The sequence below is a fragment of the Pristiophorus japonicus genome, unplaced genomic scaffold, assembly GCF_044704955.1.
Source record: "Pristiophorus japonicus isolate sPriJap1 unplaced genomic scaffold, sPriJap1.hap1 HAP1_SCAFFOLD_225, whole genome shotgun sequence".
Classification (NCBI taxonomy): domain Eukaryota; kingdom Metazoa; phylum Chordata; class Chondrichthyes; family Pristiophoridae; genus Pristiophorus; species Pristiophorus japonicus.
The window spans coordinates 893,749-912,162 of record NW_027251962.1 but is presented as its reverse complement, the minus strand read 5'-3'; positions in this window follow the sequence as shown (position 1 = coordinate 912,162).

The window sequence follows — 18,414 nt, the reverse complement described above, 5'->3', positions numbered from 1 at the left end:
AGCCTCTCCTCTCTGCTGCAACTCTATAACCAGCCGCTCCTCATTCTCTGCCTCAGTAACCAGCCGCTCCTCTCTGCTCCCGCTCTGCAAACAGCCGCTTCTCTCTGCTCCCACTCTGTCAACAGCGGCTCCTCTCTGCTCCCACTCCGTCAACAGCCCCTCCTCTCTGCTCCCACTCTGTAACCAGCCGCTCCTCTCTGCTCCCACTATGTAACCAGCCGCTTCTCTCTGCTCCCACTCTGTAAACAGCCCCTCCTCTCTGCTCCCACTCTGTAACCAGCCGCTATTCTCTGCTCCCACTCTGTAAACAGCCGCTCCTCTCTGCTCCCACTCTGTAACCAGCCGCTACTCTCTGCTCCCACTCTGGAACCAGCCGCTCCTCTCTGCTCCCACTCTGGAACCAGCCGCTCCTCTCTGCTCCCACTGTGGAACCAGCCGCTCCTCTATGCTCCCACTCTGGAACCAGCCGCTCCACTTTGCTCCCACTCTGTAACCAGCCGCTCTTCTCTGCTCCCAATCTGGAAGCAGCCGCTCCTCTCTGTTCCCACTCTGTAACAAGCCTCTCCTCTCTGCTGCAACTCTATAACCAGCCGCTCCTCATTCTCTGCCTCAGTAATCAGCCGTTCCTCTCTGCTCCCGCTCTGTAAACAGCCGCTTCTCTCTGCTCCCACTCTGGAACCAGCCGCTCCTCTCTGCTCCCACTCTGGAAACAACCGCTCCTCTCTGCTCCCACTCTGGAACCAGCCGCTCCTCTCTGCTCCCACTCTGGAACCAGCCGCTCCACTCTGCTCCCACTCTGTAACCAGCCGCTCCTCTCTGCTCCCAATCTGTAACCAGCCGCTCCTCTCTGCTCCCACTCTGTAACAAGCCTCTCCTCTCTGCTGCAACTCTATAACCAGCCGCTCCTCATTCTCTGCCTCAGTAACAAGCCGCTCCTCTCTGCTCCCGCTCTGTAAACAGCCGCTTCTCTCTGCTCCCACTCTGGAACCAGCCGCTCCTCTCTGCTCCCACTCTGGAAACAGCCGCTCCTCTCTGCTCCCACTCTGCCACCAGCCTCTCCTCTCTGCTCCCACTCTGGAACGAGCCGCTCCTCTCTGCTACCACTCTGGAACTCGCCGCTCCTATCTGCTCCCACTCTGTAAACAGTGGCTCCTCTCTGCTCCCACTCCGTCAACAGACCCTCCTCTCTGCTCGAACTCTGTAAACAGCCGTTCCTCTCTGCTCCCACTCCGTAGCCAGCCGCTCCTCTCTGCTCCCACTCTGTAAACAGCCGTTCCTCTCTGCTCCCACTCTGGAACTAGCCGCTCCGCACTGCTCCCACTCCGTCAACAGCCCCTCCTCTCTGCTCCAACTACCTAAACAGACGCTCCTCTCTGCTCCCACTCTAAACAGCCGCTCCTCTCTGCTCCCACTCCGTCAACAGCCTATCCTCCCTGCTCCCACCCTATAAATAGCCGCTCCTCTCTGATCCAACTCCGTAAGCAGCCGCTCCTCTCTGCTCCCACTCTGTAACCAGCCGCTCCTCTCTACTCCCACTCCGTCAACAGCCCCTCCTCTCTGCTCCCACTCTGTAACCAGCCGCTCCTCTCTGCTTCCACTCTGTAAACAGCCGCTCCTCTCTGCTCCCACTCCGTCAACAACCCTCCTCTCTGCTCCAACTACGTAAACAGCCGCTCCTCTCTACACCCACTCCGTCAACAGCCCCTCCTCTCTGCTCCCACTCTGTAACCAGCCACTCCTCTCTGCTCCCACTCCGTCAACAGCCCCTCCTCTCTGCTCCCACTCTGTAACCAGCCACTCATCTCTGCTACAACTCTGTAACCAGCCTCTCCTCATTCCCTGCTTCTGTAACCAAGCGCTCATCTCTGATGCCACTCTGCAACCTGCCGCTCCTCTCTGCTCCCACTCAATAAACAGCTGCTCCTCTCTGCTCCAACTCCGTAAACAGCCGCTCCTCTCAGCTCCCACTCTGTAAACAGCCGCTCCTCTCTGCTCCCGCTCCGTCAACAGCCCCTCCTTTCTGCTCCCACTCTGTAAATAGCCGCTTCTCTCTGCTCCCACTCTGGAACCAGCCGCTTCTCTCTGCTCCCACTCTGGAACCAGCCGCTCCTCTCTGCACCCACTCTGGAAACAGCCGCTCCTCTCTGCTCCCACTCTGCAACCAGCCGCTCCTCTCTGCTCCCACTCTGGAACGAGCCGCTCCTCTCTGCTCCCACTCTGTAACCAGCCGCACCTCTCTGCTTCCACTCTGTAAACAGCGGCTCCTCTCTGCTCCCACTCCGTCAACAGCCCCTCCTCTCTGCTCCCACTCTGTAACCAGCCGCTCGTCTCTGCTCCCACTCTGTAACCAGCTGCTCCTCTCTGCTCCCACTCTGTAAACAGCCGCTCCTCTCTGCTCCCACTCTGTAACCAGCCGCTCCTCTCTGCTCACAATCAGGAACCAGCCGCTCCTCTCTGCTCCCACTCTGAAATTAGCCGCTCCTATCTGCTCCCACTCTGTAAACAGCGGCTCCTCTCTGCTCCCACTCCATCAACAGCCCCTCCTCTCTGCTCGAACTCTCTAAACAGCCGTTCCTCTCTGCTCCCACTCCGTAGCCAGCCGCTCCTCTCTGCTCCCACTCTGTAAACAGCCGTTCCTCTTTGCTCCCACTCTGTAAATAGCCGCTCCTCTCTGCTCCCACTCTGGAACCAGCCGCTTCTCTCTGCTCCCACTCTGGAACCAGCCGCTCCTCTCTGCTCACACTCTGGAAACAGCCGCTCCTCTCTGCTCCCACTCTGCAACCAGCCGCTCCTCTCTGCTCCCAATCTGGAACGAGCCGCACCTCTTTGCTCCCACTCTGGACCTAGCCGCTCCTCTCTGCTCCCACTCTGCAACCAGCCGCTCCTCTCTGCTCCCATTCTGGATCGAGCCGCTCCTCTCTGCTCCCACTCCGTCATCAGCCCCTCCTCTCTGCTCCAACTCTGTTAACAGCACCTCCTCTCTGCTCCCACTCTGTAACCAGCCGCTACTCTCTGCTACCACTCTGTTAACAGCCGCTCCTCTCTGCTCCCACTCTGTAACCAGCCGCTACTCTCTGCTCCCACTATGTAACCAGCCGCTCCTCTCTGCTCCCACTCTGTAAACAGCACCTCCTCTCTGCTCCCACTCTGTAACCAGCCGCTACTCTCTGCTACCACTCTGTTAACAGCCGCTCCTCTCTGCTCCCACTCTGTAACCAGCCGCTACTCTCTGCTCCCACTCTGGAACCAGCCGCTCCTCTCTGCTCCCACTCTGGAACCAGCCGCTCCTCTCTGCTCCCACTCTGGAACCAGCCGCTCCTCCATGCTCCCACTCTGGAACCAGCCGCTCCACTCTGCGCCCACTCTGTAACCAGCCGCTCTTCTCTGCTCCCAATCTGGAAGCAGCCGCTCCTCTCTGCTCCCACTCTGTAACAAGCCTCTCCTCTCTGCTGCAACTCTATAACCAGCCGCTCCTCATTCTCTGCCTCAGTAATCAGCCGTTCCTCTCTGCTCCCGCTCTGTAAACAGCCGCTTCTCTCTGCTCCCACTCTGGAACCAGCCGCTCCTCTCTGCTCCCACTCTGGAACCAACCGCTCCTCTCTGCTCCCACTCTGGAACCAGCCGCTCCTCTCTGCTCCCACTCTGGAACCAGCCGCTCCACTCTGCTCCCACTCTGTAACCAGCCGCTCCTCTCTGCTCCCAATCTGTAACCAGCCGCTCCTCTCTGCTCCCACTCTGTAACAAGCCTCTCCTCTCTGCTGCAACTCTATAACCAGCCGCTCCTCATTCTCTGCCTCAGTAACCAGCCGCTCCTCTCTGCTCCCGCTGTGTAAACAGCCGCTTCTCTCTGCTCCCACTCTGGAACCAGCTGCTCCTCTCTGCTCCCACTCTGGAACCAGCCGCTCCTCTCTGCTCCCACTCTGGAAACAGCCGCTCCTCTCTGCTCCCACTCTTCCACCAGCCTCTCCTCTCTGCTCCCACTCTGGAACGAGCCGCTCCTCTCTGCTACCACTCTGGAACTCGCCGCTCCTATCTGCTCCCACTCTGTAAACAGCGGCTCCTCTCTGCTCCCACTCCGTCAACAGACCATCCTCTCTGCTCCAACTCTGTAAACAGCCCTTCCTCTCTGTTCCCACTCCTTAGCTAGCCGCTCCTCTCTGCTCCCACTCTGTAAACAGCCGTTCCTCTCTATCCAACTCTGTAAATAGCCGCTCCTCTCTGCTCCCACTCTGGAACCAGCCGCTTCTCTCTGCTCCCACTCTGGAACCAGCCGCTCCTCTCTGCTCCCACTCTGGAAACAGCCGCTCCTCTCTGCTCCCACTCTGGAGCAAGTCTCCCCTCTCTGCTGCAACTCTATAACCAGCCGCTCCTCATTTTCTGCCTCAGTAACCAGCCGCTCCTCTCTGCTCCAGCTCTGTAAACAGCCGCTTCTCTCTACTCCCACTCTGGAACCAGCCGCTCCTCTCTGCTCCCACTCTGGAACCAGCCGCTCCTCTCTGCTCCCACTCTGAAACTTGCCGCTCATATCTGCTCCAACTCTGTAAACAGCGGCTCCTCTCTGCTCCCTCTCCGTCAACAGCCTCTCCTCTCTGCTCGAACTCTGTAAACAGCCGTTCCTCTCTGCTCCCACTCCGTAGCCAGCCGCTCCTCTCTGCTCCCACTCTGTAAACAGCCGTTCCTCTCTGCTCCCACTCTGGAACTAGCCGCTCCGCACTGCTCCCACTCCGTCAACAGCCCCTCCTCTCTGCTCGAACTACCTAAACAGCCGCTCCTCTCTGCTCCCACTCTAAACAGCCGCTCCTCTCTGCTCCCACTCCGTCAACAGCCCCTCCTCTCTGCTCCAACTCTGTAACCAGCCGCTCATATCTGCTGCAACTCTGTAACCAGCCGCTCCTCATTCTGTGCCTCTGTAACCAGCCGCTCCTCTCTGCTCCCACTCCATAAACAGCCCCTCCTCTCTGCTCCCACTCTGTAACCAGCCGCTTCTCTATGCTACCACTCTGTAACCAGCCGCTTCTCTATGCTACCAATCTGTAACCCGCCGCTCCTCTCTGCTCCTACTCTGTAACCAGCCGCTCCTCTCAGCTCCCACTCTGCAAACAGCCACTCCTCTCTGCTGCCGCTCTGAAACAGCCACTCCTCTCTGCTCCCACTCTGTAACCAGCCGCTCCTCTCTGCTCCCACTCTGTAAACAGCCACTCCTCTCTGATCCCACTCTGTAAACAGCCTCTCCTCTCAGCTCCCACTCTGTAATCAGCCGCTCCTCTCTGCTCCCACTCTGTAACCAGCCCCTCCTCTCTGCTGCAACTCTGTAACGAGCCGCACCTCATTCTCTGCCTCTCTAAGAAGCCTCTCCTCTCTGCACCCACTCCGTAAACAGCCACTCCTCTCTGATCCCACTCTGTAAACAGCCCCTCCTCTCTGCTCGAACTCTCTAAACAGCCGTTCCTCTCTGCTCCCACTCCGTAGCCAGCCGCTCCTCTCTGCTCCCACTCTGTAAACAGCCGTTCCTCTTTGCTCCCACTCTGTAAATAGCCGCTCCTCTCTGCTCCCACTCTGGAACCAGCCGCTTCTCTCTGCTCCCACTCTGGAACCAGCCGCTCCTCTCTGCTCCCACTCTGGAAACAGCCGCTCCTCTCTGCTCCCACTCTGCAACCAGCCGCTCCTCTCTGCTCCCAATCTGGAACGAGCCGCACCTCTTTGCTCCCACTCTGGACCTAGCCGCTCCTCTCTGCTCCCACTCTGCAACCAGCCGCTCCTCTCTGCTCCCATTCTGGATCGAGCCGCTCCTCTCTGCTCCCACTCCGTCATCAGCCCCTCCTCTCTGCTCCAACTCTGTTAACAGCCGTTCCTCTCTGCTCCCACTCCTTAGCCAGCCGCTCCTCTCTGCTCCCACTAAGTAACCAGCCGCTCCTCTCTGCTCCCACTCTGTAAACAGCCCCTCCTCTCTGCTCCCACTCTGTAACCAGCCGCTACTCTCTGCTACCACTCTGTTAACAGCCGCTCCTCTCTGCTCCCACTCTGTAACCAGCCGCTACTCTCTGCTCCCACTCTGGAACCAGCCGCTCCTCTCTGCTCCCACTCTGGAACCAGCCGCTCCTCTCTGCTCCCACTCTGGAACCAGCCGCTCCTCTATGCTCCCACTCTGGAACCAGCCGCTCCACTCTGCGCCCACTCTGTAATCAGCCGCTCTTCTCTGCTCCCAATCTGGAAGCAGCCGCTCCTCTCTGCTCCCACTCTGTAACAAGCCTCTCCTCTCTGCTGCAACTCTATAACCAGCCGCTCCTCATTCTCTGCCTCAGTAATCAGCCGTTCCTCTCTGCTCCCGCTCTGTAAACAGCCGCTTCTCTCTGCTCCCACTCTGGAACCAGCCGCTCCTCTCTGCTCCCACTCTGGAACCAACCGCTCCTCTCTGCTCCCACTCTGGAACCAGCCGCTCCTCTCTGCTCCCACTCTGGAACCAGCCGCTCCACTCTGCTCCCACTCTGTAACCAGCCGCTCCTCTCTGCTCCCAATCTGTAACCAGCCGCTCCTCTCTGCTCCCACTCTGTAACAAGCCTCTCCTCTCTGCTGCAACTCTATAACCAGCCGCTCCTCATTCTCTGCCTCAGTAACCAGCCGCTCCTCTCTGCTCCCGCTGTGTAAACAGCCGCTTCTCTCTGCTCCCACTCTGGAACCAGCTGCTCCTCTCTGCTCCCACTCTGGAACCAGCCGCTCCTCTCTGCTCCCACTCTGTAAACAGCCGTTCCTCTCTGCTCCCACTCTGTAAAGCGCCGCTACTCTCTGCTCCCACTCTGGAACCAGCCGCTTCTCTCTGCTCCCACTCTGGAACCAGCCGCTCCTCTCTGCTCCCACTCTGGAAACAGCCGCTCCTCTCTGCTCCCACTCTGCCACCAGCCTCTCCTCTCTGCTCCCACTCTGGAACGAGCCGCTCCTCTCTGCTACCACTCTGGAACTCGCCGCTCCTATCTGCTCCCACTCTGTAAACAGCGGCTCCTCTCTGCTCCCACTCCGTCAACAGACTCTCCTCTCTGCTCCAACTCTGTAAACAGCCCTTCCTCTCTGTTCCCACTCCTTAGCTAGCCGCTCCTCTCTGCTCCCACTCTGTAAACAGCCGTTCCTCTCTGCTCCAACTCTGTAAATAGCCGCTCCTCTCAGCTCCCACTCAGGAACCAGCCGCTTCTCTCTGCTCCCACTCTGGAACCAGCCGCTCCTCTCTGCTCCCACTCTGGAAACAGCCGCTCCTCTCTGCTCCCACTCTGGAGCAAGTCTCCCCTCTCTGCTGCAACTCTATAACCAGCCGCTCCTCATTTTCTGCCTCAGTAACCAGCCGCTCCTCTCTGCTCCAGCTCTGTAAACAGCCGCTTCTCTCTACTCCCACTCTGGAACCAGCCGCTCCTCTCTGCTCCCACTCTGGAACCAGCCGCTCCTCTCTGCTCCCACTCTGAAACTTGCCGCTCATATCTGCTCCAACTCTGTAAACAGCGGCTCCTCTCTGCTCCCTCTCCGTCAACAGCCTCTCCTCTCTGCTCGAACTCTGTAAACAGCCGTTCCTCTCTGCTCCCACTCCGTAGCCAGCCGCTCCTCTCTGCTCCCACTCTGTAAACAGCCGTTCCTCTCTGCTCCCACTCTGGAACTAGCCGCTCCGCACTGCTCCCACTCCGTCAACAGCCCCTCCTCTCTGCTCGAACTACCTAAACAGCCGCTCCTCTCTGCTCCCACTCTAAACAGCCGCTCCTCTCTGCTCCCACTCCGTCAACAGCCCCTCCTCTCTGCTCCAACTCTGTAACCAGCCGCTCATATCTGCTGCAACTCTGTAACCAGCCGCTCCTCATTCTGTGTCTCTGTAACCAGCCTCTCCTCTCTGCTCCCACTCCATAAACAGCCCCTCCTCTCTGCTCCCACTCTGTAACCAGCCGCTTCTCTATGCTACCACTCTGTAACCAGCCGCTTCTCTATGCTACCAATCTGTAACCCGCCGCTCCTCTCTGCTCCTACTCTGTAACCAGCCGCTCCTCTCAGCTCCCACTCTGCAAACAGACGCTCCTCTCTGCTCGCGCTCTGTAAACAGCCTCTCCTCTCAGCTCCCACTCTGTAAACAGCCGCTCCTCTCTGCTCCCACTCTGTAACCAGCCCCTCCTCTCTGCTGCAACTCTGTAACGAGCCGCACCTCATTCTCTGCCTCTCTAAGAAGCCTCTCCTCTCTGCACCCACTCCGTAAACAGCCACTCCTCTCTGATCCCACTCTGTAAACAGCCCCTCCTCTCTGCTCGAACTCTCTAAACAGCCGTTCCTCTCTGCTCCCACTCCGTAGCCAGCCGCTCCTCTCTGCTCCCACTCTGTAAACAGCCGTTCCTCTTTGCTCCCACTCTGTAAATAGCCGCTCCTCTCTGCTCCCACTCTGGAACCAGCCGCTTCTCTCTGCTCCCACTCTGGAACCAGCCGCTCCTCTCTGCTCCCACTCTGGAAACAGCCGCTCCTCTCTGCTCCCACTCTGCAACCAGCCGCTCCTCTCTGCTCCCAATCTGGAACGAGCCGCACCTCATTGCTCCCACTCTGGACCTAGCCGCTCCTCTCTGCTCCCACTCTGCAACCAGCCGCTCCTCTCTGCTCCCATTCTGGATCGAGCCGCTCCTCTCTGCTCCCACTCCGTCATCAGCCCCTCCTCTCTGCTCCAACTCTGTTAACAGCCGCTCCTCTCTGCTCCCACTCCTTAGCCAGCCGCTCCTCTCTGCTCCCACTATGTAACCAGCCGCTCCTCTCTGCTCCCACTCTGTAAACAGCCCCTCCTCTCTGCTCCCACTCTGTAACCAGCCGCTACTCTCTGCTACCACTCTGTTAACAGCCGCTCCTCTCTGCTCCCACTCTGTAACCAGCCGCTACTCTCTGCTCCCACTCTGGAACCAGCCGCTCCTCTCTGCTCCCACTCTGGAACCAGCCGCTACTCTCTGCTCCCACTCTGGAACCAGCCGCTCCTCTATGCTCCCACTCTGGAACCAGCCGCTCCACTCTGCGCCCACTCTGTAACCAGCCGCTCTTCTCTGCTCCCAATCTGGAAGCAGCCGCTCCTCTCTGCTCCCACTCTGTAACAAGCCTCTCCTCTCTGCTGCAACTCTATAACCAGCCGCTCCTCATTCTCTGCCTCAGTAATCAGCCGTTCCTCTCTGCTCCCGCTCTGTAAACAGCCGCTTCTCTCTGCTCCCACTCTGGAACCAGCCGCTCCTCTCTGCTCCCACTCTGGAACCAACCGCTCCTCTCTGCTCCCACTCTGGAACCAGCCGCTCCTCTCTGCTCCCACTCTGGAACCAGCCGCTCCACTCTGCTCCCACTCTGTAACCAGCCGCTCCTCTCTGCTCCCAATCTGTAACCAGCCGCTCCTCTCTGCTCCCACTCTGTAACAAGCCTCTCCTCTCTGCTGCAACTCTATAACCAGCCGCTCCTCATTCTCTGCCTCAGTAACCAGCCGCTCCTCTCTGCTCCCGCTCTGTAAACAGCCGCTTCTCTCTGCTCCCACTCTGGAACCAGCTGCTCCTCTCTGCTCCCACTCTGGAACCAGCCGCTCCTCTCTGCTCCCACTCTGTAAACAGCCGTTCCTCTCTGCTCCCACTCTGTAAATAGCCGCTCCTCTCTGCTCCCACTCTGGAACCAGCCGCTTCTCTCTGCTCCCACTCTGGAACCAGCCGCTCCTCTCTGCTCCCACTCTGGAAACAGCCGCTCCTCTCTGCTCCCACTCTGCCACCAGCCTCTCCTCTCTGCTCCCACTCTGGAACGAGCCGCTCCTCTCTGCTACCACTCTGGAACTCGCCGCTCCTATCTGCTCCCACTCTGTAAACAGCGGCTCCTCTCTGCTCCCACTCCGTCAACAGACCCTCCTCTCTGCTCCAACTCTGTAAACAGCCCTTCCTCTCTGTTCCCACTCCTTAGCTAGCCGCTCCTCTCTGCTCCCACTCTGTAAACAGCCGTTCCTCTCTGCTCCAACTCTGTAAATAGCCGCTCCTCTCAGCTCCCACTCAGGAACCAGCCGCTTCTCTCTGCTCCCACTCTGGAACCAGCCGCTCCTCTCTGCTCCCACTCTGGAAACAGCCGCTCCTCTCTGCTCCCACTCTGGAGCAAGTCTCCCCTCTCTGCTGCAACTCTATAACCAGCCGCTCCTCATTTTCTGCCTCAATAACCAGCCGCTCCTCTCTGCTCCAGCTCTGTAAACAGCCGCTTCTCTCTACTCCCACTCTGGAACCAGCCGCTCCTCTCTGCTCCCACTCTGGAACCAGCCGCTCCTCTCTGCTCCCACTCTGAAACTTGCCGCTCATATCTGCTCCAACTCTGTAAACAGCGGCTCCTCTCTGCTCCCTCTCCGTCAACAGCCTCTCCTCTCTGCTCGAACTCTGTAAACAGCCGTTCCTCTCTGCTCCCACTCCGTAGCCAGCCGCTCCTCTCTGCTCCCACTCTGTAAACAGCCGTTCCTCTCTGCTCCCACTCTGGAACTAGCCGCTCCGCACTGCTCCCACTCCGTCAACAGCCCCTCCTCTCTGCTCGAACTACCTAAACAGCCGCTCCTCTCTGCTCCCACTCTAAACAGCCGCTCCTCTCTGCTCCCACTCCGTCAACAGCCCCTCCTCTCTGCTCCAACTCTGTAACCAGCCGCTCATATCTGCTGCAACTCTGTAACCAGCCGCTCCTCATTCTGTGCCTCTGTAACCAGCCGCTCCTCTCTGCTCCCACTCCATAAACAGCCCCTCCTCTCTGCTCCCACTCTGTAACCAGCCGCTTCTCTATGCTACCACTCTGTAACCAGCCGCTTCTCTATGCTACCAATCTGTAACCCGCCGCTCCTCTCTGCTCCTACTCTGTAACCAGCCGCTCCTCTCAGCTCCCACTCTGCAAACAGACGCTCCTCTCTGCTCGCGCTCCGTAAACAGCCACTCCTCTCTGCTGCCGCTCTGAAACAGCCACTCCTCTCTGCTCCCACTCTGTAACCAGCCGCTCCTCTCTGCTCCCACTCTGTAAACAGCCACTCCTCTCTGATCCCACTCTGTAAACAGCCTCTCCTCTCAGCTCCCACTCTGTAAACAGCCGCTCCTCTCTGCTCCCACTCTGTAACCAGCCCCTCCTCTCTGCTGCAAATCTGTAACGAGCCGCACCTCATTCTCTGCCTCTCTAAGAAGCCTCTCCTCTCTGCACCCACTCCGTAAACAGTGCCCCCTCTCTGCTCCCACTCTGTGAACAGCCGCTCCTCTCTGCTCCCACTCCGTGAACAGCCGCTCCTCTCTGCTCCGAATCTGTAACGAGCCGCTCCTCTCTGCTCCCACTCGGTAAAAAGCCGCTCCTCTATGCTCCAACCCTATAAACAGCCGCTCCTCTCTACTCCCGCTCTGTAAACAGCCGCTCCGCACTGCTCCCACTCTGGAACCAGCCGCTCCTCTCTTCTCCCACTCTGTAACCAGCTGCTCCTCTCTGCTCCCACTCTGGATCGAGCCGCTCCTCTCTGCTCCCACTCTGTAACCAGCCGCTCCTCTCTGCTCCCACTCTGTAAACAGCGGCTCCTCTCTGCTCCCACTCCGTCAACAGCCCCTCCTCTCTGCTCCCACTCTGTAACCAGCCGCTCCTCTCTGCTCCCACGCTGTAACCAGCCGCTCCTCTCTTCTCACACTCTGTAAACAGCCGCTCCTCTCTGCTCCCACTCTGTAACCAGCCTCTCCTCTCTGCTCCCACTCTGGAACCAGCCGCTCCTCTCTGCTCCCACTCTGGAACCAGCCGCTCCTCTCTGCTCCCACTCTGGAACCAGCCGCTCCACTCTGCTCCCACTCTGTAACCAGCCGCTCCTCTCTGCTCCCAATCTGGAAGCAGCCGCTCCTCTCTGCTCCCACTCTGTAACAAGCCTCTCATCTCTGCTGCAGCTCTATAACCAGCCGCTCCTCATTCTCTGCCTCAGTAACCAACCGCTCCTCTCTGCTCCCTCTCTGTAAACAGCCGCTTCTCTCTGCTCCCACTCTGGAACCAGCCGCTCCTCTCTGCTCCCAATCTGGAACCAGCCGCTCCTCTCTGCTCCCAATCTGGAACTAGCCCCTCCTATCTGCTCCCACTCTGTAAACAGCGGCTCCTCTCTGCTCCCACTCCGTCAACAGCCCCTCCGCTCTGATCCAACTCTTTAAACAGCCGTTCCTCTCTGCTCCCACTCCGTAGCAAGCCGCTCCTCTCTGCTCCCACTCTGTAAACAGCCGTTCCTCTCTGCTCCCACTCTGTAAATAGCCGCTCCTCTCTGCGCCCACTCTGGAACCAGCCGCTTCTCTCTTCTCCCACTCTGGAAACAGCCGCTCCTCTCTGCTCCCACTCTGCAACCAGCCGCTCCTCTCTGCTCCCACTCTGGAACGAGCCGCTCCTCTCTGCTCCCACTCTGTAACCAGCCGCTCCTCTCTGCTCCCACTCCGTCAACAGCCCCTCCTCTCTGCTCCCACTCTGTAACCAGCCGCTCCTCTCTGCTCCCACTCTGTAACCAGCAGCTCATCTCTGCTGCAACTCTGTAACCAGCCGCTCATCATTCTGAGCTTCTGTAACCAGCCGCTCCTCTCTGCTCCCACTCCGTCAACAGCCCCTCCTCTCTGCTCCCATTCTGGAACCAGCCGCTCCACTCTGCTCCCACTCTGTAACCAGCCGCTCCTCTCTGCTCCCAATCTGGAAGCAGCCGCTCCTCTCTGCTCCCACTCTGTAACAAGCCTCTCCTCTCTGCTGCAACTCTATAACCAGCCGCTCCTCATTCTCTGCCTCAGTAACCTGCCGCTGCTCTCTGCTCCCGCTCTGTAAACAGCCGCTTCTCTCTGCTCCCACTCTCGAACCAGCCGCTACTCTCTGCTCCCACTCTGGAACCAGCCGCTCCTCTCTACTCCCACTCCGTCAACAGCCCCTCCTCTCTGCTCCCACTCTGTAACCAGCCACTCATCTCTGCTACAACTCTGTAACCAGCCTCTCCTCATTCCCTGCCTCTGTAACCAAGCGCTCATCTCTGATGCCACTCTGCAACCTGCCGCTCCTCTCTGCTCCCACTCAATAAACAACTGCTCCTCTCTGCTCCAACTCCGTAAACAGCCGCTCCTCTCAGCTCCCACTCTGTAAACAGCCGCTCCTCTCTGCTCCCGCTCCGTCAACAGCCCCTCCTCTCTGCTCCCACTCTGTAAATAGCCGCTTCTCTTTGCTCCCACTCTGGAACCAGCCGCTTCTCTCTGCTCCCACTCTGGAACCAGCCGCTCCTCTCTGCACCCACTCTGGAAACAGCCGCTCCTCTCTGCTCCCACTCTGCAACCAGCCGCTCCTCTCTGCTCCCACTCTGGAACGAGCCGCTCCTCTCTGCTCCCACTCTGTAACCAGCCGCACCTCTCTGCTCCCACTCTGTAAACAGCGGCTCCTCTCTGCTCCCACTCCGTCAACAGCCCCTCCTCTCTGCTCCCACTCTGTAACCAGCCGCTCGTCTCTGCTCCCACTCTGTAACCAGCTGGTCCTCTCTGCTCCCACTCTGTAAACAGCCGCTCCTCTCTGCTCCCACTCTTGAACCAGCTGCTCCTCTCTGCTCCCAGTCTGGAACCAGCCGCTCCTCTCTGCTCCCACTCTGGAACCAGCAGTTCCTCTCTGCTCCCACTCTGTAACCAGCCGCTCCTCTCTGCTAGAACTCTATAACCAGCCGCTCCTCATTCTCTGCCTCTGTAACCAGCCGCTCCTCTCTGCTCCCACTCTTGAACCTGCCGCTCCTCTCTGCTCCCACTCTATAAACAGCCGCTCCTCTCTGCTCCAACTCCGTAAACAGCCGCTCATCTCAGCTCCCACTCTGTAAACAGCCGCTCCTCTCTGCTCCCGCTCCGTCAACAGCCCCTCCTCTCTGCTCCCACTCTGTAACCAGCAGCCCCTCTCTGCTCCCACTCTGCAACCAGCCGCTCCTCTCTGCTCCCACTCTGGAACGAGCCGCTCCTCTCGGCTCCCACTCTGTAACCAGCCGCTCCTCTCTGCTCCCACTCTGTAAACAGCGGCTCCTCTCTGCTCCCACTCTGGAACCAGCCGCTCCACTCTGCTCCCACTCTGTAACCAGCCGCTCCTCTCTGCTCCCAATCTGGAAGCAGCCGCTCCTCTCTGCTCCCACTCTGTAACAAGCCTCTCCTCTCTGCTGCAACTCTATAACCAGCCGCTCCTCATTCTCTGCCTCAGTAACCAGCCGCTCATCTCTGCTCCCACACTGTAACCAGCCGCTCCTCTCTGCTCCCACTCTGGAACCAGCCGCTCCTCTCTGCTCCCACTCTTGAACCAGCTGCTCCTCTCTGCCCGCAGTCTGGAACCAGCCGCTCATTTCTGCTCCCATTCTGGAACCAGCAGTTCCTCTCTGCTCCCACTCTGTAACCAGCCGCTCCTCTCTGCTGCAACTCTATAACCAGCCGCTCCTCATTCTCTGCCTCTGTAACCAGCCGCTCCTCTCTGCTCCCACTATGTAACCTGCCGCTCCTCTCTGCTGCCACTCTATAAACAGCCGCTCCTCTCTGCTCCAACTCCGTAAACAGCCGCTCATCTCAGCTCCCACTTTGTAAACAGCCGCTCCTCTCTGCTCCCGCTCCGTCAACAGCCCCTCCTCTCTGCTCCCACTCTATAAACAGCCGCTCCTCTCTGCTCCAACTCCGTAAACGGCCGCTCCCCTCTGCTCCCCCTCTGTAAACAGCCGCTCCTCTCTGCTCCCACTCTGTCAACAGCCCCTCCTCTCTGCTCCCACTCTGTAACCAGCAGCCCATCTCTGCTGCAACTCTGTAACCAGCCGCTCCTCATTCTGAGCTTCTGTAACCGGCTGTTCCTCTCTGCTCCCACTCATTAACCAGCCGCTCCTCTCTGCTCCCACTCTGTAAACAGCCGTTCCTCTCTGCTCCCACTCTGTAAATAGCTGCTCCTCTCTGCTCCCACTCTGGAACCAGCCGCTCCTCTCTGCACCCACTCTGGAACCAGCCGCTCCTCTCTGCTCCCACTCTGGAACCAGCCGCTCCTCTCTGCTCCCACTCTGGAACCAGCCGCTACTCTCTGCTCCCACTCTGGAACCAACCGCTCCTCTCTGCTCCCACTCTGTAACCAGCCGCTCCTCATTCCCTGCCTCTGTAACCAACCGCTCATCTCTGATCCCACTCTGCAACCTGCCGCTCCTCTCTGCTCCCACTCAATAAACAGCTGCTCCTCTCTGCTCCAACTCCGTAAACAGCCGCTCCTCTCAGCTCCAACTCTGTAAACAGCCGCTCCTCTCTGCTCCCGCTCCGTCAACAGCCCCTCCTCTCTGCTCCCACTCTGTAAATAGCCGCTCCTCTCTGCTCCCACTCTGGAACCAGCCGCTTCTCTCTGCTCCCACTCTGGAACCAGCCGCTCCTCTCTGCTCCCACTCTGGAAACAGCCGCTCCTCTCTGCTCCCACTCCGTCAACAGCCGTTCCTCTCTGCTCCCACTCCGTAGCCAGCCGCTCCTCTCTGCTCCCACTCTGTAAACAGCCGTTCCTCTCTGCTCCCACTCTGCAACCAGCCGCTCCTCTCTGCTCCCACTCTGGAACGAGCCGCTCCTCTCTGCTCCCACTCTGTAACCAGCCGCTCCTCTCTGCTCCCACTCTGTAAACAGCGGCTCCTCTCTGCTCCCACTCCGTCAACCGCCCCTCCTCTCTGCTCCCACTCTGTAACCAGCCGCTACTCTCTGCTCCCACTCTGTAACCAGCCGCTCCTCTCTGCTCACACTCTGTAAACAGCCTCTCCTCTCTGCTCCCACTCTGTAACCAGCCGCTCCTCTCTGCTCCCACTCTGGAACCAGCCGCTCCTCTCTGCTCCCACTCTGGAACCAGCCGCTCCTCTCAGCTCCCACTCTGGAACCAGCCGCTCCTCTCTGCTCCCAATCTGGAACCAGCCGCTCCACTCTGCGCCCACTCTGTAACCCGCCGCTCCTCTCTGCTCCCAATCTGGAAGTAGCCGCTCCTCTCTGCTCCCACTCTGTAACAAGCCTCTCGTCTCTGCTGCAACTCTATAACCAGCCGCTCCTCATTCTCTGCCTCAGTAACCAGCCGCTCCTCTCTGCTCCCGCTCTGTAAACAGCCGCTTCTCTCTGCTCCCACTCTGGAAACAGCTGCTCCTCTCTGCTCCCACTCTGGAACCAGCCGCTCCTCTCTTCTCCCACTCTGGAACCAGCCGCTCCTCTCTGCTCCCAATCTGGAAGCAGCCGCTCCTCTCTGCTCCCACTCTGTAACAAGCCACTCCTCTCTGCTGCAACTCTATAACCAGCCGCTCCTCATTCTCTGCCTCAGTAACCAGCCGCTCCTCTCTGCTCCCGCTCTGTAAACAGCCGCTTCTCTCTGCTCCCACTCTGTAAACAGCGGCTCAACTCTGCTCCCACACCGTCAACAGCCCCTCCTCTCTGCTCCCACTCTGTAACCAGCCGCTCCTCTCTGCTCCCACTATGTAACCAGCCGCTCCTCTCTGCTCCCACTCTGTAAACAGCCGCTCCTCTCTGCTCCCACTCTGTAACCAGCCGCTCCTCTCTGCTCCCACTATGTAACCAGCCGCTCCTCTCTGCTCCCACTCCGTCAACAGCCCCTCCTCTCTGCTCCCACTCTGTAACCAGCCGCTCCTCTCTGCTCCCACTATGTAACCAGCCGCTCCTCTCTGCTCCCACTCTGTAAACAGCCGCTCCTCTCTGCTCCCACTATGTAACCAGCCGCTCCTCTCTGCTCCCACTCTGTATCCAGCCGCTACTCTCTGCTCCCACTCTGGAACCAGCCGCTCCTCTCTGCTCCCACTCTGGAACCAGCCGCTCCTCTCTGCTCCCACTCTGGAACCAGCCGCTCCTCTCTGCCCCCACTCTGTAACCAGCCGCTCCTCTCTGCTCCCACTCTGTAACCAGCCGCTCCTCTCGGCTCCCACTCTGTAAACAGCCGCTCCTCTCTGCTGCAACTCTTAAACCAGCCGCTCCTCATTCTCTGCCTCTGTAAACAGCCGCTCCTCTCTGCTCCCGACATAAAACCAGCCGCTGCACTCTGCTCCCACTCCGTAAACAGCCGCTCCTCTCTGCACCCACTCCCTAAATAGCCGATCCTCTCTACTCCCACTCTGTAACCAGCCGCTCCTCTCTACACCCACTCTGTAACCAGCCGCTTTCTCTCTGCTGCAACTCTATAAGCAGCCGCTCGTCATTCTCTGCCTCTGTAACCAGTCGCTCATCTCTGCTCCCACACTGTAACCAGCCGCTCCTCTCTGCTCCCACTCTGGAACCAGCCGCTCCTCTCTGCTCCCACTCTTGAACCAGCTGCTCCTCTCTGCCCGCAGTCTGGAACCAGCCGCTCCTATCTGCTCCCATTCTGGAACCAGCAGTTCCTCTCTGCTCCCACTCTGTAACCAGCCGCTCCTCTCTGCTGCAACTCTATAACCAGCCGCTCCTCATTCTCTGCCTCTGTAACCAGCCGCTCCTCTCTGCTCCCACTATGTAACCTGCCGCTCCTCTCTGCTGCCACTCTATAAACAGCCGCTCCTCTCTGCTCCAACTCCGTAAACAGCCGCTCATCTCAGCTCCCACTCTGTAAACAGCCGCTCCTCTCTGCTCCCGCTCCGTCAACAGCCCCTCCTCTCTGCTCCCACTCTATAAACAGCCGCTCCTCTCTGCTCCAACTCCGTAAACAGCCGCTCCCCTCTGCTCCCCCTCTGTAAACAGCCGCTCCTCTCTGCTCCCACTCTGTAAACAGCCGTTCCTCTCTGCTCCCACTCTGTAACCAGCAGCCCATCTCTGCTGCAACTCTGGAACCAGCCGCTCCTCTCTGCACCCACTCTGGAACCAGCCGCTCCTCTCTGCTCCCACTCTGGAACCAGCCGCTCCTCTCTGCTCCCACTCTGGAACCAGCCGCTACTCTCTGCTCCCACTCTGGAACCAACCGCTCCTCTCTGCTCCCACTCTGTAACCAGCCGCTCCTCATTCCCTGCCTCTGTAACCATCCGCTCATCTCTGATCCCACTCTGCAACCTGCCGCTCCTCTCTGCTCCCACTCAATAAACAGCTGCTCCTCTCTGCTCCAACTCCGTAAACAGCCGCTCCTCTCAGCTCCCACTCTGTAAACAGCCGCTCCTCTCTGCTCCCGCTCCGTCAACAGCCCCTCCTCTCTGCTCCCACTCTGTAAATAGCCGCTCCTCTCTGCTCCCACTCTGGAACCAGCCGCTTCTCTCTGCTCCCACTCTGGAACCAGCCGCTCCTCTCTGCTCCCACTCTGGAAACAGCCGCTCCTCTCTGCTCCCACTCCGTCAACAGCCCCTCCTCTCTGCCCGAACTCTGTAAACAGCCGTTCCTCTCTGCTCCCACTCCGTAGCCAGCCGCTCCTCTCTGCTCCCACTCTGTAAACAGCCGTTCCTCTCTGCTCCCACTCTGCAACCAGCCGCTCCTCTCT